Here is a 26,423-nt window from a genome sequence, read left to right as displayed (position 1 = left end):
TGTGCATTTTCATGCTTTAGCCTATGGGGGAAAAGCACATTTTGGCCCAGTTTTTTATTTTACGTATTTTTGTATGACTAAATTTGTGTAAAATTCTGAAAAGTAAAAAAAAACAAAAAGTCCACAAATCTTCAGAATCTGCGCAACTTGGAAAAAGTCCACTGCAGAGTCTGTGGGTCAGATTCATAGAAATCCAAACTTATTTGAATCCATTGTGAATTTCTCCAACATCCCTATCTTTTTTGCTCATTTACAGAGGTTTGGTTTTGGAGGGTGGGTCTTTTATTAGGACTCCACATACAGGGAAGGAAGGTTTAATATTTCCCTCTCCAGCCTCAATTTTACTGATAATAACATGCACACACACAGCTACACCGCTTAGAAAAAATAACTCCCTGCCCCAACTGTAAACAAAATATAAAAAGATGTCGCTGCTATTTAAATATTTTAAAAGATGTATAGTTGAACCTCAAGTTCTCTTCGCCCCTTTTCTTTCTTATCTGGCTGAGATTTCTATTCCTACTTGTTTTTCGGTTGGTTTTGGTCACGCAAAGGTAACTGCTTCATTGTTTTGTGGAAGAGAAATGTGCATGAAAGCATATACTGCAGGACAGTACATGATCACAGTAAGAAACCTAAGGTGAAATCATTTGAAAAGTTACCTAACACACACAAACCTTATAAGTATAATACTAAAGGTCTAGAGTGACCTTCTCTTTTTAGTATTTCAGAAATCTAAGTGATGCTTGGTCTCAGGAAGAACAATGCTGTGTTGTTTTACAAGAACAAAAACAACCCAAGGTTGTTGTCAAGAATGACAGCCTGTTTTCTTTCAGGAGATTAGGCTGTATTATCCCATCTAATGTAGCCACCTGGGATTGTATGTTATCTAGATGCTCCTTAGCCCTTCGCTCAAGGCCAGGCACAGTCCCTGTTAATTGGGAAGTGCTAACGACTGGAGTTAGTGGGGAGTTCCAGCCTCTTGGAGGCAAGGGTGGTCCACCCAGGGGCTCAACCAGTGATTGGCTAAAGGAAAATCTACCCTGGGTTGCCAGGGCTGGGCTTTAAAAGACAGCTGAGGTTGAGGTATGCTGTCTCCCTTTGTCCTGGTGGTTCTGGACATGCTGATGGCTGGCTGCTATCCTAGGAGACCATACTTAGGTATGTTAAGGACAGCGTTATTATTTTACTTGGGTGTACGTTCATAAAGCTCTCTGTGCATGTTTAAGTAATTTGGCTTTCTACCTTTTCATCCAATTTGCTACTTCCATTCTTCCCTTTCCCTCTACTCCTTTATTTTGACCTTAACAAACCTTTATCCAACCTTTAGTTGGTGTGATTTATCTGCATAATCTCAGTGCTAATTTCAGTGCCTTTTAGCCTAGGACTAGGAGGAGGGTTACTGGGTATTTCAGGGGACTGGTCGGCAGGGTTTGGCCAGTCCTATTTTGGTAGGAGAACTGTAATCAATTCCGGAGTGGTCTTACTTTGCAGGAAGGTTGGAGCTGGTTCTGGCAATCCTTCATGTTTTATTTGCTTTTAAAGACCAGTTTCAGAAAGACTAGTGGCCTCTTTGAAATATCTAGATAAAATTCCTGTCCAAATGAAGTCTGTTCACAGGAGGTTAGGGACATCTTATGAGTTGCATTTTTATGGGAAAGTTACTGTCACACTCTTGTACAATGAAGAAAAAGAAAAAGGAGCAGGATACGAGCATCTGGGACATAATCTTCTTTAAAGCTTATGCATTTCCTTCCAACATTTTTCATGCTGGAAAAAGTATGAAACCTAATTTCCATCACACAGATATGCAGAAAAATAGAAACACAGGTATATATACTGCATTTGTTGGTTATTTACGTTTGGGATTTGGCTTGTTTTAACTGGTTCATTTGTAAATTTGTTTCAACTTGACTTCTGATTGTTATATTGATATAGAATTGTATACTTTATATTATAAGTCATCTTGGGAAGACCACCATCTTCTTGATAGATGGCTAAGAAATGCAATGACTGAATGAATAAATAAGTGAAACACTTTGTTTTAGCAAACATAGCTCCTAGATAGCTAATGGTTGCCAATGATTGAATGTATTTAGAGCTCAATCCTATGGGGATAGTTGGCCTCCATCAAACTTGGAGGCAGCCGACTATCCAATGCAGGGTGGGCAGAGTGCAGAGGAGATCTTCTCTGCACTCCAGCTGCCCTGCATTTGTGGCTAGATGGCTGATTTCAGTTGTCTAGCCAGGGCACGTTGGAGCAGGGGGGAAAGATGGATGGCACATAGGAAGCCTCAGGGTAGAAACTGAGCCTAGAGAGCCTCAGAGCAGTTCGGATTCTGAGAAGGAACAGCTATCCGTGGGAGAGGGGCCAGCTTATCCCTTACAGGCTCAGCACCTGGCAGAGATTCCTCCTGCCAGCATTCCAGAGATAGAGAGCGACCCGGGTAGTGAAGGAATGCGGGAGGAGGGCTTCTTAGACACTCAACGCAGATGCAAACAGCGATGAGCGATGGAGGGTGCGGAAAGGAGGTGTAGCGCCCATTTGGCGCGCAAGCAACGGCCCTCTCCCACGGACCCAAGGGAAAGAGGGAGGATCTCTCCCTAGCCCATAAGTTCTGGGTCTTCAAGTGACTCTCTTTCAAATGGGGATCAACTGACTACTTGAAACGTAGGCTACCCTGCTATTCCTTGCTTAGTCGCTGGTGATTAGCATCTGAAAGAGTCATTAAAAGAAATCCTTTGGTCTGTGTCTTGAGTTGGCTATTGGAATCTACTGGGAGAAGCCGCCAGAGCGCTCCTGACAGTAACAGCGCTTCCTGGGGGTGGGGAGGGAGGAGACTGTGGAATGCCCCCTTTTTGGCTGCTCCACACTGCTCTTACAAGCATAGAGCTGGGGACAAACTGCACTGCCTATGAGGTGGTGGTGGAGGGGAAGGGGAGTCATATTTCTGGAACTGAGCTTGAACCTCTGGCTCTGAGCTCAGTTCCCAGAAACTGAAAAATCATATGGCTGTCCAGACACTGTCTAGTGACCATAGGATTGTGCCCTTATTTATTTACTACATTTCCATACCACCCAATAGCCAAAGCTCTCTGTGCAGTTCACAAACATTAAAATCTAAAAACATGAAGTGATAAAAGATAAAACCTTTAAAAGTTTAAAAACAGAATACTCAAAGTTTTAAAAAGACAGAATAAAAGCCAGCAACGCATCTAAAAACACAATAACACATTTCAAAATAAAGTTCAAGGACTAAAAAGGACTAAACAATAACATTGTTTAGGAAATTTCATGAAAGGTGAAAAATTTGCTATAAGAAATGCAAAAGAGAGTGATAAGATGCTTTTTCTGAAGCTAGCATGTAGCCAGTTACCAACCTGCTGTTCTGTTTCTTTAACTTAAAATTAATAGATTTGTCATAAAATGGTCCCAGCAATCCTGTTCTGGTCAATTTGGATAGATTCAGTAAATGTCAAGAAGCCATTGTCTCTTCCCACTGTATTTAGGAATCTACAAACTAGTCAAGGTAGGAGCCATTTCAGTTGAAGGAAGGAAGGATCAGATAATCCTTCCATGGCCATAGTAAGGATTAAAGTGTGAGTATGTGCTGCTCTTGGAATATTGCAGCCTTCTTCTCTCTTTCAGTGTGGTGTGATTGCAAAAGAACTCCCTACCTAGCCCAAATAGATTGATCGCAGTTCTTACAATTCATTAAGCAGCATGTGTTGCTTATGTTATCAGATTATTTATTACTTAACACTTATTCCCTGCCTTTTCTCCAAGGAGACCAAGGCAGCATACATGATCCTCCTCTCCTCCATTTTATCCTCACAACAAACCTGTGAGGTAGATTAGGCTATGAATCAGTGATTGGCCCAAAGTCACCCGGTGAGTTTCATTGCCATGTGGGGACTAGAACCCAGGTCTCCCGAGTCTCAGCATAACACTCTAGCCACTACATCACACAAACCAGGAAAAATAGCACTAGATCTTTAAGCTCTGACTGCTCTGTGCATAAAATATGTTTTCTTTTCCTAACAATGTATCTGAAACAAAAAGCAGTAGCATTTTCAGTGTCACAGTGGCATATCACTTATTTAATGTGCTGGAATAAAATGTAGGATTCTGGCAAATTCCATTCAGTGACCCTTTTTAGATGGAGGGACATCTAACAAATGAAAATTGTCAAAATACATAATTAGTGGGTGGAATATGGTTCATTTTCCAGCAACAAATGGTTTCTGGCAAAAAATTAACACAATATAATAGCTTAATACAGTGTTGGAGGGACTAAACAGCCTGATGAGCTGAACAACAAGCAGCTGGTGGGAAAGCCTTCCGGATCAATGAATAAAATGAATGGAATCACTGGGGTCAGATCTAACAAGAAAGAGGCAAAAGGCCTTATGGAACCCATACTGCAATCCTAGCAACTGCCTCATTAAGTGACATATTACTAGAATAAGTAAACATATCCTCAAAATGTATGCACAGTGCACACACATGTAGACTAATGTAGAGACTGAATCCCCAATGTTAGACAAGCTCTGGTAGGAAGGAAATGCGGCAAATGGGCACTGTAGACACCAAACCCTGCATAGCACTTCAGTCCAAACAGCCTGGGACAAAAAAATAAATAAATCATAATGTCAAGTTCTTACTTACTGGTACATTGTAAAAATCTTGAAAGAGCCAGCTACATGGAGGTTAGAAGCCTGTAGGAAAGGTGATTTAGGGAAATATATCCATTCAGTCTTTTCAAAGATGGGACTGTAATCTGCACTTAAATGGGGAATCCTTGCTAGCTAGACTGGACAAGGACACCTCAACTCAAGGCCCAGCAGAGGGTACTTCCAGATGAGCCTTCTATTGTGCAATCGGCCTGGCTCAATCACAGAATTTGATAGGGGTTCAGACACTGCCATCTTCCACTTTTTAACCCTTCCATGTCTTCCCACTGCTTCTTTCATCATTTTTCTTTTCACAAAACATCTATTAAGAAGGAAAAGATAGAACAGCTGCAAAATGTATTTTGACTGGTAGCACTAGGAGTTGGCTATCTGGAAGCACCCACAGTCACTTTTTCCATTTTACCATCTTAGCACAGGCAAATGTACTTGATACCTCTTTACTTTATTACAGTAAACTTGATGAAATGACTCCATTGCAAATGCACATCTGAAATGACTCCATTGAAAAGCACTGTCAATGGGGATGTGAGGTTTTATGAAATTCTATCTGTCATGCTTTATCTGTGATGACCGAATCACACATGCAAATCCTGAAGTTGCAGTCACCAAGTGATGAACATATTTATGTGAAGCCCTATGCTTACCACACATTAAAAGACAGCAGGTAATAATGGAACGTACGAAGCTACCTTATACTGAATCAGACTAACGGTCCATCTAAGCCCAATATTGTTGACACTGACTGGAAGCAGCTCTCCGGGGTTGGGTTTCAGGCAGAAATTTTTCCAGCCCTACCTGGAGATGCTTGGGATTGAACCTGTGATCCTCTGCCTGCAAAGCAAGCGCTCTACCACTGAGCCACGGCCCTTCCCCAGTGAATTTCAGTTCATTTTATTATAGGCCTTTGAATATTGGTATCAGAGCATCTCAGCTGTTACCAAGTACCTTGATGTGGCTGAAACAAAGTGACTTCTCTGTGTATCTAGGTAATAATTCCATTGCATGGGAACACACCTATGGCTGGATTACCAATAAATTAAAATTACCCATCATTAAAGGGAAGAACAACAGATTCTAAATAATGAATGAGAACTTATTATAGTCTACATAATCTTTTCAAGGTCAGTGCCCATATGTGTCTCAAGTCCTCTACTAGAATGGTGCTAATGGAAAATTTTGAGTCCCCTGCTTCCCCGCCTATGAAATAAGCTGACTCCATTTCAATTTGCAGCCTACACCTCTATGTAATGTTTATTATCATGCAGCCTTCATAGAATCATAGAAGAGTAGGGTTGGCAGGGGCCTACAAGGCCATCGAGTCCAACCCCCTGCTCAATGCAGGAATCCAAGTCAGAGCATCCCTGATAGATGGCTGTCCAGCCTCGTCTTGAATGCCTCCAGTGTGGGAGAGCCCACCACCTCCCCGGGTAATTGGTTCCATTGTCGTATTGCTCTAACAGTCAGGAAGTTTTTCCTGATGTTCAGCTGGAATCTGGCTTCCTGTAACTTGAGCCCATTATTCCGTGTCCTGCACTCTGGGATGATTGAGAAGAGATTCTGGCCTTCCTCTCTGTGACAACCTTTCCAGTACTTGAAGAGCGCTATCATCTCTCCCCTCAGTCTTCTCTTCTCAAGGCTAAACATGCCCAGTTCTTTCCGTCTCTCTTCATAGGGCTTTGTTTCCAGTCCCCTGATCATCTTTGTTGCCCTCTTCTGAACCCTCTCCAGTTTGTCTGCATCCTTCTTAAAGTGTGGTGCCCAGAACTGGGCACCAACTTCCCGACTCATGCCCCTGAATCAATTGACACCCTCAATAACCCTTGAATGTCAAGTACCACTTCCATGATTCCTTGTGTGGCTAAAAATGTTTATACACCCTTAGGAAAAACAAGAATATGTTAACAAGGTGTCCAATTGCTTTAAAACAGTGTATTTATTTCCATAAATGTCATCTCACATTATTGGAGAAAATACAACCTTTGCACATATGTACTGGGAACATAAATGGTCATAAGCACTAAAAATGTATTTCTAGATGACAGTAATCCATTTCTCAGGAAATAACTTGTGACAAACTCTTATTCTCTTATGTTTGGCAAGCTAACAAGCACAAGCATTTAGTAGAAGTTTTTACATTACACATTGGTATAAGCAGTGAATATCCTAAAATAATTCATTTGGTATTAAATTGGCCATGGTTTGTAAGTGTGTTCCTCCATGCCAGCAATGTTCTGCCCATGACTCTACAGTGTTTTGGCCATTCTGCAGACATATTGGGCAGTTTCACCATTGCATCTTTCAGTTCCACCGGAATAGCAGGGCTTCCACCAAATCCTTTAGCCAGCCTTCCCAACCTGGTGCCCTCCAGATGTTTTGGGATAAAACTCCCAGTATTCCTGACAGCTCCTAGCATTCCTGAACATTGGCCATGCTAGCTGAAGCTGCTGGAAGTTAATGTTCAAAACATCAGGAGGGCACCAGGTTGGGGAAGGCTGCTATAGCCTCTCAGCCAGCATAATCAATGCCCCAAATGTACAAAATGTGATATCTGTATGCTTTGCTATGAAAATGATTTGATATTATTATGCTGATTTTATTAGGTAGTGCCCAATGATTGTATTATAGGAAACAGATCCAGCTTGGACTGAAGTCACAGGCTGGTCTTTTGGTCATTGTATTATTTCTCAGGGCTCACCTAGACCTTGTGTTCATTTTGCCATTATTCCTGTTAGTGCTGGAAATCTCTTTACTCACATCCCCAAACTTATAATTTTGTTTAAACAAAACACATGTTTTTCTTTTATTATGAGAACTAAACAGAAATTGCATTAGCATGCCTCACAGCATATCACTGACTTCCCGATTCATGTCCCTGAATCAATTGTCACCCTCAATGACCCTGAACTCTCTCCCCTCAAAAATAATTCTATTCCTTGGGTGCTCCAGAGAATACACGATTGATTTATGCTGGTGGAAGCCATCCTATGGCTTTTAATTAAAATTCACAAACTATTTTCCTTATTGTGCAAGAAGCAAACCATAAAAATGGCAAATGGTAGTTTTTTAAAAATGAAGGAATGTTCAACAAAATGGCAGCACCTGTTCTTATTGCTGTCCAAATGTTCCAGGAAAGTACTGATCCTTCAGAGGAAAAAAACCCATGAGGAGTAACAACTACATTTTGCAGAGGAAAAACTGACAGCAGTAGTAGTAGCTTCAAGTTAATCATATATTAACCGTAAATACAATCCACGTTCTTTAAAAATGAATGTGGTTCTCTGTATCTCTTCAGGCTTGTAACTGTGTACCTTGTAGATCTTTTCATTCACTTCTGCCCGCTTGGTGAAGGGTCCCTCTCTCTTGAGGGGTCCCAGTTCAGGGTCTTGGTTTGGGAAGATTCTTGGTTGTTAGCCTCAGGTTTAGAGTCGGAGCCCAGGTCTAGTGGCTCTGCCATCTATGAAACTGGCTAGGGATGGCGGAGAATTTCTCCCCGAAACTTTGGGGGGCCGAGCGCCAACGTGTTCAGCCCCCCGAAGAAGTTTCAGGGAGAAATTCTCCGCACCCCCCCGCGCCCCGCCAGGGACGGGACTTACCTTTTCCGAATGTCCCTCCCGGCGGCGGGTCCCAGTGGCGGTTCGTCGGGTCTTCGTCAGGGGCGGGAGTGGCAGCCATTCCACTCGCCGCCGCCGCCATTCCAATAAAAGTAAAAAAAAAAAAACGCCCCCGTGATAGGCTACGTGACGATTAACGTAGCCTATCATGGCTAGATTTGCAAAGTCAGCCGTGATAGGCTACGTCAATCGTCACGTAGCCTATCACGGCTGACTTTGCAGATCTAGCCGTGATAGGCTACGTTAATCGTCACGTAGCCTATCACGGGGGCGTTTTTTTAAAAAAACTTTTTATTTCGCGGCCGGGCGAGGCGAGGCGCCTCCTCCCCTGCCTGAACTTCGCGGGGAGAGCAGCGAAGCGCCTCCCCCCCACCGCGAAAAGCTGCGAGACCAGGTAAGCGGCTTTCGTGCACTCCTAAAACTGGCCCTCCTGACTTAGCTGGCCCCTCTCCCTCTGTGCCAGTTACTGCTCATAGCTGGGGTCAGCATGACAGTGGTGATTTCTTGAAGTTCAACCATGTCCCTTCCCATTCCCTGACAGTTCTCCCTGTCTTCAGCAAGCAAAACATATGCCTTAGTTTGGGGTAAGGAAGGGGCTAACATGACCTGAAGGGCTCACTTCCATACAGGACAATCCATGGAAGGCCTCTCCTCTGCTAGAAATGATGATGCTTCCCTCCAACTCCCCCAAAGCAAAGCTTTTCTTTTCCTCTGGGAATGCAAGGAGGTGATAAGTGTGACAACAAAGCACAATTCTCATTTTGAATGAGAAAAATGGCTGAGTCTGACTCAAATGGGGAATTTTGAGCTTTCTCCCTCCTTGTGCTGGGTACCCGGGACAGATTAGGGATTCTGTTGGTGTACCACCCACCCCGCTGCCCATCAGACTCCCTGCCTGAGCTGACGGAGGTGGTCTCGGACTTGGTGTTGAGGACCCCTAGGATGATGGTCCTGGGGGATCTCAACTTCCATGCTGAGGCCACTGTATCCGGGGCAGCTCAGGACTTCATGGCCACCATGACAACCATGGGGCTGTCCCAACATGTCATCGGCCCAACGCACGTAAAAGGACACACGCTTGATCTGGTTTTCTCGACTGGGCAGGAGGAGGATGATCTGAAAGTGGAGGAATTAACATCTGTCCCTTTGTAATGGTCAGATCACTTCCTGTTGAGGATAGCTCTCGTCAGCCTTCCCACTCTGCAAAGATGGGGGACCTATTACAATGGTCTGCCCCTAGAGGCTAATGGATTCCAATGGATTCCAGAGGGCTCTGGGGGATTTTCCTGCTGGTATGGCTGGTGCTCTTGTTGAAGCCCAGGTCACTCTGTGGAATGCATAGATGACTCGGGCAGTTGACACGATCATGCCCAAGTGCCCTCTCCCTCTGAGAAGAACCTAGCCAGCTCCTTGGTATACACCTGAGCTGAGGGCAATGAAGCAAGAGGGGAGATGGCTAGAATGCAGGTGGAGGAAAACTTGTGCTGAGTCTGACCGAGGGATGTGCAAAATACTTACCCCATTCTGGCTGGCAGTCCATGGTGGGGGGGAGGCGATCCGTCCCCCCCCCCAGAATCCTCTCTGGCCAGCTTCGCTCTGCGACAAGGCTGCAGAGCCGCTGGCCAGGGCAGGACGCAGCTGGACTTCCAGCTGCTGCCAGGCTGCGGCTGCAAATGGCGGCCGTTACGCCGGCTGCCATTTGCATCCCTGCCAAGCCGTGATAGGCTACGTAAGTATCTACGTAGCCTATCACAGCAAAAAGCAGGGGTGCAAATGGTGTAGTGGCCGCCATTAAGGAGATACTTATGTAGCCTACCATGGCTTGGCAGGGACACAAATGGTGGCCGGCGTAGCGGCCGCAGCCCGGCAGCAGCCGGAAGACAACCTGGAGCCGCCGCTGCCGCCAGGTAGGTCCATTCCGGGGGGGGATTTTGGAGGGTGGCAGGGGGGTAGTCCATTCCGCCACGGACTCCGTGGGGCCGGATTCTAAAGAAGTCCATCTCCAGCATCCCTAGTCTGACCGAACACAGGTAAGAGCTCATTATCGAGCCTACTCTGTGGCGGTGAGGGTGGCAAAGAGACAGTTCTTTTCCACCAGCATTGCATCTTCTCAGTGTCATCCAGTGGAGTTTTTCCAAGTGGTTTGCGGCTTGTTACATTCTGGGCCAGGGAGAGAGACTGTGGAACCCTCGGTTGCACACTGTGAGGAGTTTGCGCAGCACTTTGAAGATAAAGTTGCTCAGATTCGTCATGAATTGGACACCACGATTAATGCAATTCCATTGGTAGAGGTGTTCAGAGCACCGTCTGGTCCAGTTCTATTGGATGAGTTTCAGTTATTGAGGCCTGAGGATGCAGCCGGACAAGGTGCTTGGCCAAGTCCGATCGGCCACTTGTGTGCTTGACCCTTGCCCTTCATGGCTTATTAAATCAAATAAGAAGGAGATGTTCAGCTGGGTCCAGAAGGTTGTAAATTCCTCCTTGAGAGAGGGAGTGATGACTGATGCTGGCCTCTTTAAAAGAGGCGATAATCAGATCACTCCTGAAGAAGCCTAACCTGGACCCGGAGGATGTTAACAATTATAGGCTAGTGGCCAACATCCCCTCCTTGGGCAAGGTGCTTGAACGGGTGGTTGCAGGACAGCTCCAGGCACTCTTGAATGAAACGGATTATCTAGATCCATTTCAATCAGGCTTCAGGCCTGGTTTTGGAATGGAAACTGCCTTGGTCGCCCTGTGGGATGACCTCTGCCAGGAGAGGGACAGGGGGAGTGCAACCCTGTTATTCTCCTGGACCTCTCAGCAGCTTTTGATACCATCGACCATGGTATCTTTTTGGATAGGTTGTCTGGGTTGGGAGTTGGAGGCACTGCACTGCAGACTCCAGAAGGTGGTGCTGGGGGATTATTGGTCTGTGCCATGGCTATTATGCCATGGGGTTCCACAGGGCTCTATTTTATCCCCCATGCTGTTTAACATCTACATGAAACCACTGGGGGAGGTTATCTGGAGGTGTGGGCTGAGGTGCCATCAATATACTGATGACACCCAGCTCTACCTCTCTTTCTCATCAAACCCAGGTGAGGCAGTTGCTGTTCTGAATCAGGGCCTGGGCACGGTAATGGACTGGATGAGGGACAATAAACTGAAACTCAATCCAGACAAGATGGAGGTACTGTTAGTGGGTGGTTCGTCTGCTCAGCTAGGTGATATTTAGGGGTGGACGAAAGTCCCTTACCTGTCGTCGAAGGACGTTCGCGGTGGGGGGGAGGCACTTCACTGCTCCCCCCGCGAAGTTCAGGCTGGGGGGGGAGGCTTCCCGCCTCGCCCCGGCCAAAATTCAGGCCGAGGGGGAGGTTTCCCACCTCGCCCCGGCCGAAATTCAGGCTGGGGAGGAGGCTTCCCGCCTCGCCCGGCCGCGAACACGAAAGTTTTTTTGTTTTGTTTTTTTTTAAACACCCCCTGATAGGCTACGTGACGATTGACGTAGCCTATCACGGGTGACTTTAAAAAAAAATAAAGCGCGTACGCTAATGGCGGCCCCCATAGGGAGCCGCCATTCGCGTTCCTTATTTAGTCGCTGTAGTCTACGTAAATGTTTACGTAGACTACGGCGAAAATAAGGGCAACGCAAATAGTGTTGCCCTTATTTTCGCCGTAGTCTACATAAACATTTACGTAGACTACAGCGACCAAATAAGGAACGGGAATGGCGGCTCCCTATGGGGGCCGCCATTATCCGTACGCGCTTTTTTTTTTTTAAGTCACCCGTGATAGGCTACATGATGACTGATGTAGCCTATCACGGCTGACTTTGCAAATCTAGCCGTGATAGGCTACGTGAATCGTCACGTAGCCTATCAGGGGGCGTGTTTTTTTTTCTTTGATTGCAATGGCAGCGGCGGCAGCAGCCGGTCAAAAGACCGGCTGCCGCTCCCGCCCCGCTCGAACACCCGCCGAACCGCCGGCCGGACCCGCCACCGGGAGGGACATTCGGTGAAGGTAAGTCCCGTCCCGGGGAGTTGCGGGGGGCGGGGGGGGTTCGGAGGATTTCTCCCTGGAACTTGTTCGGGGGGCCGAACACGTTGGCACTCAGCCCCCCGAAGTTTCGGGGAGAAATTCTCCGCCAACCCTAGTGATATTCAAGCTGTTCTGGAGGGGATTGCACTCCCCCTAAAGGATCACGTTGGTAGTTTGGGGGTGCTCTTCGATCCAGAACTGTCACTTGAGGCACAGGTGAACTCAGTGGCCGGGAGCACTTTTTATCAGCTGAGGCTGGTATACCAACTATGCCCTTAGATGGACAGAGATAGCCTAGCTACAGTTATCCATGCTCTGATAACTTCTCGTCTGGATTACAGCAATGCGTTATACGTGGGGCTGCCTTTGAAAACAGTCTGGAAACTTCAGTTGGTCCAAAATAAGGCAGCAAGACTGTTAACAGGGACTGGCCAACAAGCTCATATTATGCCAGTACTTTTCCAGATGCGCTGGCTGCCAGTCCATTTCTGGGCCCGATTCACAGTGCTGGTATTAACATTCAAAGCCCTTAATGGCCCAGGGCCAAGCTATCTGAAGGATCGCCTCTTCCCATATGTGCCTGCCCAGACCTTAAGATCATTGTCAGTGGCCCTTCTCCATGAGCCCCTGCCTAAGGAAGTGAGGCGGGTGGCTACTAGGAGGAGGGCTTTTTCTGCTGTAGCACCCTGGCTGTGGAATGAGCTCTCTAGTGAAGTTCGCCTGACACTTACATTGTATTCTTTCCGGCACCAGGTGAAGACTTTTTTATTTTTCCAGGCCTTTTAACATTTTAGCTCTTTAGACTTTTCGCTTTGCTGTTTTAAATCTGTACGTTAAATCCCTGCACTGCTGCTAGGTTTTATTCTGGTTTTATTCTGGTTGTATTGTTTACTGGGGTTTTAATGTTTTATATATTTTCTATTGTTTTATTGTGTGCTCTTTGGTTTTAATTTCTGTGAACCACCCAGAGAGCTTCGGCTATTGGGCGGTATAGAAATGAAATGAAATGAATGAATGAATGAATAAATAAATAAATAAATAAATATTATGTTTGCACCAGCCCTGAGAAAAATGCAAGTCAGTACAGGCTTCACTGACTGCACAATTCAATATCCTAGTCCAAGAGCCTGTGTCAAAATACATATGCCATAAGGTACAAAAGGTTTGGCTATCCATAGTTGTTACAAAAACTGTGGCATCTACAAACTGCCAGTCTTAGGAGCAACTGCTGGAACATTTAGGAGGTGGCAGCCCCGCAAATCTCCATTCTAGGTCCTATAATTACATCATAAGGTCTATGGATGAAACAAACAGTATTTGTTAGAGAATAGTGTATATAATTCCAGACTGTCCAATCTGACTGACTTTCTTGGGGCTTACCTCCTTTCTGATCACTGCAAAAAGGGGTAGGGGGGAACCATTAATTATGCCAGAAAGTACATGGCTGAAATTGGTACCCCTTGGTAGAGATCACCTTCCTGCACTTTAAAATACCCAATCTGACTGCTCTACATTGGATCAATCCCAAATCAGACTATTTAATATGGTTGGGACCATAACACTTTCCACTGTGCTAAACTGGAGTTATGCACTGAATTATGAACTTTCTGAATTATGTACGGAATTATGAACTATCCTTAGTCAAACCAAAGGATAACTTACATTGTATTTATTTCAGTTATGAAAAAAAGGAAAACAATTAACATGCAACCACCAGAAAATTCCCTATCCCTATCCCTCCCACCACCACCACCACACTTCTGCCCCAAACATGCAGTGGAGTAATTACGTCCAGGTTTTCCACATTAATGATTCCAATGATCTGCTAGCTTCCTCATATCTATGTACCACAAGTGGCTCTTTAGGCAAGCCTACTTCCATTCAAACATTAAGTCTGAAATGTTTTCCAGAACATTTGTCTCATTGGGGTGCATGACGTTACTTGGTGAAGTACATGGCATTTGCAAGGTAGGAAATCAGTTGGGAATCTGCCCTTTCATGGGTACATTCCAAGGAGCTCTCTTCCCTCATTGCATACTATTGTCCACACAATGGAAAACGTTTCCTTTCAGGGTTCCATGCAATGACTTGGGACCAAGAATAACATAATCATCCGACTTCCATGCTTTTACTAGAAATGGCACCCAGGCCTCTTCGAAGTTATCACTGCTTAATGCTCCAATGAAATCAGAAGGTTTTTCTGTTTCTGCTCTAGAAATTGCAGACAAGGGTTGGATGCGCCTGATCTCATCTGATCTCGGAAGCTAAGCAGGGTCAGCCCTGGTTAGTACTTGGATGGGAGACTGCCTGGGAATCAGGATTCCTGCACTGAGCAGAGGGGTTGGACTCGATGGTCTTGTAGGCCCCTTCCATCCCTATGATTCTATGTGAGCATGTGACTGATAGCCATGTTAGCTAATGTTGGCTGTTCTGTCTCATTCAGTGTCTTTTACTGATGAAGTGACTGTCCTGTCAAAAACAGTGTATACATTACTGCTACTCATTATGCACAGTTTTACAAGACTGTGTCTTGAGATGCCCCCAAATGTTGGAGAAAGCTCACTTAGGACATGAAGAAGGAATATTCCATCAACCAATGCACAGTCTGTGAACAGCAGATGGTTCCTGACTGTCAGTCAATTCTGCTTTCAAGTGTCCTCATAGCCACCTGATAGCCAAACATTTGCATTTTTTGTATAGTCTGAGTAGCCAAACTTTTTTTTTACCTTATGATATGTGTGTTTTGACATGGGCTCTTGGACTATAAGACTTTTCCCTTTAATTGCATTTCATTTTTCTGGGTACTTCTCCTGACATTCTAGTTTGATGCTAAAGAGTGGAACCGGATTGCAGGAGAAGCTCTTTGGCAACCATGCTCTTAGTATCCTTGGGAACTAGGACCACAACACATTGTAGTTGAACAGCTGTTGGTGGATGCGTCCTATGTGTGTTGTTGAGTAAAGTAATAATCTTTAAGGTGAAAGGCTTTTTGTGGATCTATTGACTAGAGCCGTTCAAACCCAACTGATTGCTATAAATTGCCAGGAAGTACTCTCTATTTAGGATCATTAGCACTATTATAGGTTAGACAAAAGAATAATAAGATTAAAAATAATCACTTGACACAGTTGGTACTATTTTCATTCAGGCCCAATACTCACCTTTAAATGCTTTTGATTCCAAAGAAAAGGGATGGGTTGCTGCAAGCACAAGCTATGTTGTGTATTCATGCCTGGAATCAGTCACTGTGTTCCTTTGTAGCCAACATTTTTGTACTGCCCAGGGTTCCTTTTTAAAGGATTTATGAAGATGTAGAAAAACAAATAGAGATATTGATCTTCCCCAGTTCTCTCACTTAAGTGTAAACATAGGCTTTGCACGATTTTGCATCACAGACAATGACATCAATTGGTTTTCTGTAATAAGGATGAGAATTAAAGCACACAACTAGCTACTTGCAATAACTATTCATACAGATCCAGACAGTAAAAATGAGGGATACTATTCAATTGCATAGTGTTATTTTTAAAACTATTGTTTTGTTTATAAAAGACACAGAAAAAATCCAGGCACAAAAAAGCAGAGAGATAGTGATGTCATTACATAGCTATGCGCAGTGGCTCTTGATAAAAACTGCTGCTTTGACATCAGGATTTTACATATTATTAGTGCAAACAAGGCAAACTACTAGAGATGCATCATAGTTTATAAACTCAGACTTGGCATACCAACTCTGGAAACTCATAGTTCACCTTCAATATGTGGAATAACATTACCAGTCTGAGTTACTTCTCTTGTTTCTATTTTAATGCAAGCCAATGAAGTCTTTTGTCCCTCCCTATCATTCCCACCTATTCACCTACCTTAGTGCTGCAGTGGCTGATAGGAAGGGAGTTGCGCCTCTGATGGCTGGGGCATGCTGGGAATTGTAGGAATTTTTTCTGTCTAAACATGATAGGATTGCATCCTAAGGGCACAATCCTATGGGGATAGGTAGCCACCTATCCAATGCAGGGCAGGAGAAGCATGGAGGGGATCGTTCCCTCCGCACTTCTCCTGCCCTGCATTTGTGGCTAGACAGCCAATTTCAGCTGTCTAGCCACGGGAAGGGAGAGCAGGGGAGGAGGCTGCCTGACGACACATAGGATGTGTTATGCTGCCATTTCCACCTTCCCCGCCACAGAACACCCCATTTTCGCCACCCCATGCTCCTCTTCCAAGCGTGGAGCATGGGGTTGTTCCATGCTACCAAGTCGGTTCTCCAGGAACTGACCTCGGAGTACAGGCTCCAAGGTTGGTTCCAGGAAAACCACATATCCTATGGCCGTCTAGCTGCTGACTAGTGGCCATAGGATTGCTCCCTAAATCTCTCTCTCTCTCTCTCTTTCATCCCTAATGCATGAAATACTATTAGGGCCCATGCAGAGGGAATCCTGGGAAATGTAATTTTCTGAGAGCATTTGACAAACATTAAATAACCTTGGAAAATGTCATTTTCCTGGGGCATTTGATTTGACAAACATCAGATAACTCTGGAAAATTAAATTGCCCAGGATTCCTAATCATGCTGTCCCAGCAGCATTTTACACACTGAGGAGGAAGGGAGGAGTTATAGGGTGGAGGGCCAAGGCCTGTCTCCCTCCACCACTAGAGCAGCTGCCAGAGGGAGAAAGAAAAAGAAGCAAAAGAGCTAAGGGAAAGGGCCTGCTCTCAGAACTGCTGTAGCGGCTGCCGCAGGAGTCCTCCAGGTGCAGCTACCAAGTAATAGAGGTTAGACCAAACAAGGCCCATAATTACAACCAAATTTAGAACTCCTGAGGGAGAGGAAAGAGAGGCTTTTTCTGGGCCTTTTCGGTCTTTGCTTATTAATTGCTAGGCATAGTCAGAATCAGACTATGAGAGCTTACTCATCTCTGCAAACTGATCAAGACTGCAGTGTATTTTGCTGACTACTCTGGAAACATTTAGCATGATCCTTTAGCATGCAAACCATGGTGTGTGTGTGTGTGTGTGTCCGTCCCCACTCCCAAGAATAACCTATCACATAGAATAGCCCAAAGGCCATTCAGTGGGATGTAATCAGTTTGAATAGCCAGTGTGGTAGAGAGCAGGACATGGACAAAGAGACCTGACTTACATGTCCCCTTTATGACATGTTTGCCTTCAGAAAGTCATATTCTCTAAACATCACAAGGCAGGACTGTGGATTGGGACTGTGGATTCACTGGGAAACACACTGAAAATGCAGGTGCCCAGTTTATCAAAAACATATTCATCAGCCACAATTATAATTATTCAGTTTATTTCTACTTACCTCACTTTGGCCAGTGAACAGCTTTTATTTTAATATGTTTCTTCAAACTAAGCTCAAAGCTACTAAGCTCAACACTTGATGACCCTATGAGTTACATACAGAAGAAAATCGTTTGTATGTTACATTTCTGCTAGATCAACACGTTTAGGAAGCCCAAGAGACACTGATGATTTTGCCAGCTGTTGAATGCTGAAAAGTTCGGTTGCATTTGATTTGTTTTTCACATGATTGATACAGACAATGAAGGGTTGTCATCCAGGAAAATTAAGCCATAATTGCTTTAAGACACGACAGGCAGAAGCATCTCCATATCCATTATTTGGAGGAACATCATCAAAAATTTCTATTCATATTAATTCAGAGGGGATTTTTAAAATGAGGAAAATAACTGAAATTGGACAAATTATAGGACCAGTTCTAATTACAAATATTGTCAAAAGTTAACTACAGGTATTCAGGATAAATCTCGTTTAAGCATGACTGGATTATTCTGTCCATTAATACTTCGTACTCCCCCAAATCTGAAGTTTTTGTTTTTCTTTTGGTCATGATACCTGAGAAGCTCTTACATCTTGACCTGTTTCTTTGACTCCTGTGCCTACTATGCACTCCTCAGAAGTAATAACTTGCCTAGAACAATAGCAACTTCTCGTAAATCAATACTTTTGCTGAAATCCTATGCACATTTCCCTGAGAATAAGTCCACTGAAGTCAAACTTACTCTTGAGTAAACAAGGATCAGTTAAGGTTACCATTCTTGCTTGGGACATGTGTTTCTACACACAGGTGAAAACTACCTTTCCATGTTCAGGGAATAATGGCTTCTGGAACACAAATGAGCTCAAGTGGCCTCATCACACAAAACTCTCTCTTCAAACACCTGTCACCTGAGGTGAATCCTCACTTTGCCTAATGGTAGGGCCAGCCCTGGTAACGAGAGATAAGATGATGGTGAGCCAAAGGGGGCTATATTGTGGTGCTAGTGTGTTTGAAGAAATAGAAGTGGAAAGGAGGGGGGGGGAGAGTTTTATCCTTTCTTCCTTGTGTTCTATCCAAAAACACTGGGAGGGAGAAACATAGGACCTAAGCAACAGGGTAGATCCAAAAAGGAGGAAGAAAGATCAGACTTCCCTTTAGCACAACAAGGCTTTACCAGGCAAGGAAGAGGGGTACCAAAGACAGAAGGTACCAAGTCAGGAGTTCCAAAATCCACACAGGCAGAGAGTCTGCCAGGAGGACTGCCCTTGAAATCACACTGCTGGTGTGATCTTGTGGATTTTTCCTAGAACCTCACTGAGTTTCATGGTCTAAGACTGCTTTCTCCAACCTGGTACCTTCCAGATGTTTTGGACTGCAATGCCCAGGTTTCTGACCATTAACCTTGCTGGCTGGGGATTATGGGAGTTGAAGTCAAAAACACCTGGAGGACACCAGGTTGGGGAAGGCTGGTCTATGACCAGTTATCATCTTAGAAATGGAGCAATACAAAATACTGGGGTGTTCCTGGAATGGATTATTTCCAGGTGAATAAAAAGAGAAGTGATTGACTACCCTGCTTAACAAAAGAGGTGGTGGTCTGGACTGCCTGGACTGATTAGGGAATTAGGAGACTATGCATTAGCTATTCCAAAGGCTCCCAGGCCAGTGTATAAAGCAGCATTCCTCAACCTGGTGGCCTTCAGATGTTTTAGATTACAACGCCCAGGACTCCTGAACATTGGCCAGGAGGGCTTCAAGTTGGGGAAGCCTGATACAGAGGGTGGATGAAAAACTCCTTTCTCCATCTCATTAGTAGTTGTCAGTGGGAACTGCAAATGAACTTTGTCCTAATTTGCTAGACCTTGCCAGCTCATGTTTCCAGACAAAATGGAGACTTTTGAACCAAGACGATCATGAGATAATTCAAAATGGAGGTGAGCTGGTGCTCTCTGGCCACCAATGGGCTACATCACACAATTGGGCTCCATCACGCAAAACCAATGTGTGTTTACATTAGGATAATGCATCTTTCTTGTTTTTTGATTCCAAAATGTAACCGTTTCAGTTACATTTTTCACATATACGGGTATTCTAGAGAATATTATCAGTGCATGAACTTCTTATCTTTTCATGTACTTCAATCTAATTTCGAGTCAAGCAACAACAGCAAAAACAATATGATATTGAAAGGAACATGGTAAAAATTAAAGGGTTTCCATCAGAGCATTTCCAAAATCTACTAGGGATGGCGGAGAATTCCGCCACGGATTTCAGTGAGGCCGAATGCACTGGCATTCGGCCCTCCGAAACCCTTGGCAGAATGGCCTCCCACCCCTCACCCCCCCGCGAATTCCCCCACCACCACAACGAAGCTTACCTGGGGCGGATGTTCCGGCGGCGGCTGGTCTTTTGACCGGCTGCCACAGCCGCCATTTGCATCTGCTGTTTGCCGTGATGGGCCACGTAAGTATTTACGTAGCCTATCACGGAAAGCAAAACAAAAACAAAAACAGCGTATGCAAATGGCGGCTACGGCGGCCGCCATTTGTATTCTCTTTTTTCGCTTTTTTAGCCTACATAAATATTTACATAAGCTATTACGGCGGAAAAAAAGGGGAATGCAAATAGCGTAGTAGGCACTATTTGCGTTCCTTTTTTTTTCGCCATAATAGCTTAAGTAAATATTTACATAGGCTAAAACGGTGGGGGGGGGAAGGAACGCAAATGACGCCCACTACGCCATTTGCGTTCCCCCTTTTATTTTTATTTTTTGCTGTAATAGCCTACGTAAATATTTACGTAGGATAAAATGGCGAAAAATAGAGAACGTAAATGGCGGCCATTTGCGTCCGCATCAGCCCGTCCGTGGCCGGAACTCCGCAGAGCCGCCATGGAGCGGAGCCGGCCAGGCAGGATTCCAAGAGGGAGGACCGGATCGCCTCCCCCCCATTGAGGATTCCAGGGGGAGGGATGGAGCACTTCCCCCCCCACCACGAATCATATCCGCGAAAAGGTAAGTGACTTTCGTACATCCCTAAAATCCACAGTGGTATTCTGTATACTTTATTAGAGTTTTATTACTGTCCAATTATCCTCCTTTCCTTGAAATTCTCCTTGTGATTTTGGAAACAAGATTCATCGATGGTAAGGAACTGAGGAACAAGAACAGTGCCATATTAAAAAACAACCATTTGCAAGTATTTCCCCACAATTTCACATAGCACAAAACTTACTCCAGAAAGATGGTCTGTTCCACTACAGATTTCTTGACATGTAAAATCAACATATGTGGGCTTGGAATCTGATTGGGCAATGGCAAAGGAATAAGATGTTCTTATTTAAACTATTTTGGTAGCCAGGGATAAGATGGGATACAGTAGAATAATTAATAGATCATATGTAATCCACTTGGGATGGACAAGTCTAGAAATCCAAATTAATAAATCTATAATAAATCTAATCATCCACCTGATGCCCAATTTCTACACTTACCTTAGTCTAATTAATGAACATGTCACCAGAATGTTCTTGGCACCCTATGATGTGAGCCAATATGTAGTCACATTTGTAACATAAAAGTATAAAGCATGTTAAGTGGATGGATGAATAATTATCTTTTTGTCTCTGACATCTGAGGCTTGCATTTCATTTCTGCTATTTGGCCAGAAGCCCAGATTTATGGACTAGACTACCATCTGTATCACTGATTTTACTGGTTGTCTGCCAGAATTATATTTCAAATAATAACTTTGCTTCCATTTAATGGAGGTGAATGTGTACATTTTGCAAGATAAACTATATCTATGCTGAGAAGTTATTGCCTTCAGCAAGCAAAACTTTGAGGAGTGGAATACTGCAGCACAAAACCAGGGCTGGGTCTAGGTTTTTGTGAGCCCTTGGACAACGGTGTTAATGAGCCGCTTTGCCCCTTCTCCAACCACACCCTTCCCTCTTTGGACACACCCCTTTAATCTTAAACAAGTCTTCACCAATATGGAAAACTCTTCTTGACAAAGAAAGGAATGCAAACTTTTGAACTTTAATTGTTAACTTTTTTGTGAACAATCTATAACATAGAGATAACAATACATCAGGATGATAATCCTGCTCCACGAAATTTAGAGTGCAATTATTCCCTGTATGAAACAGTCCCGTCTTTCTTTAGAACTATCACTGCTTAACACATAGGTTTTGCATAATCTGAGTTCTTTTAAAGTACCTGATACCAAACTTAATATTTAACCAATATGTGCAATTTGTTGCACTGGTGAGAGCAACAAACTTTAAGGAAGCGTTCAATGAAACGTATTGGAATCACATTGCAAATTACTCATAAGAATTTGCAAACTTGTAGTCACAAATTGTCCATCCAATACCAACAACAGTGGGCAAAACCAGTATAGTTCTTAACAGAGGTACTCACCTGAGTCAAGCTAGTTCCCATGCTCCGACAAGACAAATGAACTGTGGAGAACTATACCTTCCTTAAAAGCAACATAAAATCACCTCACTAAGAGGTCCATCCATCCAAAAGAACAAGCACAACAAATACAACCAATAGAGACAAAATGGAGCATCTGGAGGTGAGAGGAAGTTTGTGAAAGTATTGTCTAGTTTCAGTTTTATTTCCTGTTGGTTGTTACAGGCTCCAATCCTATACATACCTGGGTGCAATTGCCACTGAACTCAATGCGGCTTACTCCTAGGTAAGTGGGTATAGGATTGCACTATAAAAGCTGTTGTGCCCCTACTCTCTGTGTTTTCTCTGGCCCAGCTGTTACCACACATGCTCTGGGCATGTGTGTCTACACAAGTCTGCAAACTACTTTCCCCTTTTCATGGAATAAGCCATTCCAGTACTTCCAGAACATGAATGAATGAGGGAAATTTAGCTGAAATGTACCAGGGGAATCATTTCCCATTGCAACCCTAGATCTATTTGCTCCTGGAGGACAGGCTGTCTGTCTGGTAAAGCTGGCCCAGAAACTAGTACATTTACCAAAATACACATAAGCACAGCATGAGTAACTTTGAGTCAAAGTCTGGATAACTGAGTGCCTTGTAAAATATTCATGGAAGAAACATATACTAAGGGCATCTGTACATGAGCGATTTATTGCATGCTTATGATTGGCCACTCATGGAAGTTTGCGGGTCCTTTACACCAGGGGTCCCCAACCCCCGAGCCGCGGGCCGGTACCGGTCCATGGCCTGTGAGCAACCGGGCTGCAGGAGTGTGCAAAACCCCCTCACCTTGGGTCTGCGGGGGTCCGCAGGGGGGCGGGGAGGCGATCTGTCCCTTCCCCCCCCCAGAATCCTCACCAGCCCTGGCCAGCTCTGCGGCGAGTTCGCGGAGCTGCCAGCCGGCTCCAGCCGCTGGTGGACTTCTGGCCACTGGGATGCAAATGGCGTCCGCGTAGAGGACACCATGTCAGGGTGGACACTGAGCCCATAGAATCCCAGACTAGTTCTGATTCTGAGGAAGAGCAGCCGCTCCTGGGAGAGGAGCGCGCTCATCCTTCCCAGGGCCAACAGCTGACAGAGATTCCTCCCACCAGCATTCCTGGCATAGATAGCAGTCCCGGGAGTGAGAGAGCACGGGAAGCAGACTTGGTGGACGCGCGACGCCGACGCAGGGAGCGGTGCCAAATGGAGGGCGCGGAAAGGAGGCATAGTGCCCAGTTGGCACGCAAACAACGGTTGCGCCCAGAGGATCCAAGGGAAAAGGGGAGGGACTCTCCCTAGCCCATAAGTTCAGGGTCTGCCAGTGATTCTCCTTCAAACGGGGACCAACTGTTCCAACTTAGGGCATAGGAACTCTGCTGCTCATATCTAGTTGCTAACAGTGAAGTTGTAAAAGAGGAATAAAGCTTTGAAAAGAATGCCTTTGTCTGTGTCTGGACTTGGCTACTGGATTAGACTGAGAGAGGCCTCCAAGGAGCCCTTGACACACCATTTGCATCCCTGTTCTTCAAGTAATAGGCTACATAAATCTTTACGTAGCCTATTACTGCAAAGAATAGGGACGGAAATGGCATCTGCTACACGGATGCCATTTCGGTCCCAGCGGCCAGAAGTCCACCAGCGAAACCTGCCCCCCGGGTCCGTGGAAAAATTGTCTTCCACAAGACCGGTCCCTGGCACCAAAAACGTTGGGGACTGCTGCTTTACACAATGTCATCAACCTGCAGGACATCTCCCTTGCTTTTCCCCATTTACCCCACTTTCAAAAAGATCAGAGAGAAGCTGGAATTTTTTAAAAACTAGGATGTCGCCAGTGCGTACAGCTGGCATAGTGCTACAATTCAGCCACTAGATGGCGGAGTTTCACTGAAAACATAGAAAGCTCTTAACAAAGGGCATTTTCAATTCCATGTCATATGGTCGTCTAAAGGAGCCCATCCTAATCGTGCCACAGAAATGGAAGCAGAAAGCCGTGGTAAGGCTGTGGGATTTTTCCTCATGTGGAGAAGCCCAAGGTTAGAGCTTTTCCAGAAATGGAGTTTAATTGAAAAAATACAACAAAATAGCAATTTAATAGTTAACTATGGAGAATGGGCTAATGTAAAGGAAACTCACCTCTGGGCTCTCTAGAGCTGATCGACAGGTGATAAGAGTGAATATTAACAATTTCAGGAGATCCCATGCCAATGTACATCAGATGAAGATACTCCCTCGTCCATTTCAATAGAGGATTTTGGAGGGAGCTTTCAAGTGCATGTTGTCCTAGCTTGCTAGACTGCTCCAGCCTTCCTTTCCAAACAAAGTAGAACCATTTTGATCCAAGGTACTTGTGAAGGGGCACATAAAATAGCAGAATAGAGCCCTCCCATAACACAACAGAATGTGGAGATCTGCTGGGTCTCTTCTCTTTTAGTTTTCAAACTCTTTCAAGACCGTTTTGTATCAGGCTGTTTTTAGTTACCTTAGCTTTTGTGAAAAAGTGTCATTTTTCTATATAGAGTTTCCAGTTTGCTGTTTTTCTGCTTCTAATCAGGCTGCTATTTTAAACTGTGCTTTTTTAGTATTTTGTATTGCTTATATATTTTTATTGCATGTTTTTACATTGGTAAGCCACTTTATGCCAGGACAGAAAGGCCTGGCGTGCTATGGTCCATGGGGTCATGAAGAGTCGGACACGAACAACAACAACAGAAACACAGGTTATAAATATCAACAAGGCTTTATATCTAATCCTCAGATATAGATATAGAGGTTCAAGGTATAAGGAGAAGCTCATTGTTTTGTAGGCCATGACTTCTAAGCTTTGGAAATCAAAATTAATCTTGACATGCATCATACACTTATGGTTTTATATGAATGAGGCTAAGATGTCCAAATCAGCAAAACTTGACCTTGCCAGAGTTCTTCAAATTCCATCTCAAAGCTCATTCCAACTCAAGTCCATGTCAGATTGTGAGCTTTTTTTTTTTTTGTCTCATGAAAATGCATGTGTGTTTTCATGCATATTTTCCCAAATGTACGCAACAGTTGTGTGCATCTTTGAAATGTACACATTCTTCTCTCATTGACTGAAGTGTATTTGTGTACATTTTTCAAAAGTATGCACTTTTTCATGGACATTTTCCAAATGTACGCATGCTGTCGAACACATTTTGGGGGGGCCTCAAATCATATTGCAAGCTTGGAAATGTACAGAAATGTGCTGAGATTGGAAAATATATGCAGGAAAAAGTTGAATGGAATGGCGGAACAAGATGCTAAATGTTACCTACTAATGTAAATTATGTAAATTGTTGCGAACCCCCTTATAGAATTATTTGCATATTCTTCCGCATAACAACAACAAAAATCGAATCTGTCTGTGAACAGACGCAGGAATGAATGACACCGCACAATCCATGAAACACATTTTTTTGTTGCAGTATAATAATATATAATATCAGTATAATAATACTGATCTGGCAGATGTACCAGTCCAAGAGAACATTGTATCATATTTTAACCACTCAGAAAGAGTTTATTCCGTTGTTCTCATTTTACAGATGTGTTGCGCTGTACTAAATCTGCTTTTTACATGGATTCTTTCCTGTTTAATTTGAAATGTCTCCGGTTAAAAAAAAAAAAAAAAGCAACACAACAACCCACAGCTTTTGTGAAAAGTGACATTTTTCTAAATAAACAGCAAGCCATTTCTAATCTCTCTGCTGAAGATAAATGTCTCCCTGTGCATGGTAGAAGGCCCATCTACACCCACATGGGAGTGTTCTTTCTCTTAGGGCTACTGCACACAGCTACCCTGTTTATAATGGCTGCTCTTCTCTTTTTGTCTTTTTGTGGTATCTGCTGTCTTATGGCAAGCTGGTCTTCTGACTCACGCACCATGAGCAGGACGTGAAATTTTGAAGGCCGCTGTGAACTTCCCCAAATGTGGGCTGAGTGGTGGTGCTAGTCCCAGATCTCTTGTGGACCCCAAGACAAAGACTTCTAGCAGGTCCCTTGGATGAGAGGCTTGCCCAGCCTTCAGGGACAGTATGAGCGCTTACTCAGTTCTGTCATACTTAGAATAAATATATAAATATATAAATAAATATAAATAATACAGTTCTTTCTGCAATTTTGTATAACATGTGCATCATCTTCTGGAATTCTTAATGTACCTTCCCTTGTGCTCCCTCCAGGGCTGGCGTCAAGGCTAGGCAAGGTTGGGCACCTGCCAAGGGTCCACATCCCCGGAGGGGCCTGCTAACAGGAGCCCCCTGGAGTTGTTCCTCCTCTTCACCATTACAAACTGGTTGTTCACCTGCTGCCTCTCACTCTCACACAGATAATGGAGATGGTGA

General features: G+C 44.3%; 1 long non-coding RNA gene across 1 annotated transcript in view; it reads left to right on the top strand.

The window, feature by feature from the left end:
* The first annotated feature begins 910 nt into the window (after nt 1-910).
* LOC146351027 (uncharacterized) overlaps nt 911-26,423 on the top strand; it is a 48,608-nt gene continuing 23,095 nt past the window's right edge. The window contains exon 1 of the long non-coding RNA XR_014788884.1: nt 911-1,161. This is a non-coding gene — a long non-coding RNA (uncharacterized LOC146351027). The remainder of the gene's footprint in view (nt 1,162-26,423) is intronic.

Source organism: Heloderma suspectum, chromosome 3 (genome assembly GCF_057233095.1).
Source record: "Heloderma suspectum isolate Gila_16-S chromosome 3, 16-S_ref, whole genome shotgun sequence".
NCBI classification, from domain to species: domain Eukaryota; kingdom Metazoa; phylum Chordata; class Lepidosauria; order Squamata; family Helodermatidae; genus Heloderma; species Heloderma suspectum.
The sequence above is the reverse complement of the archived record's forward strand: the minus strand, read 5'-3'. Positions and strand labels throughout refer to the sequence as shown.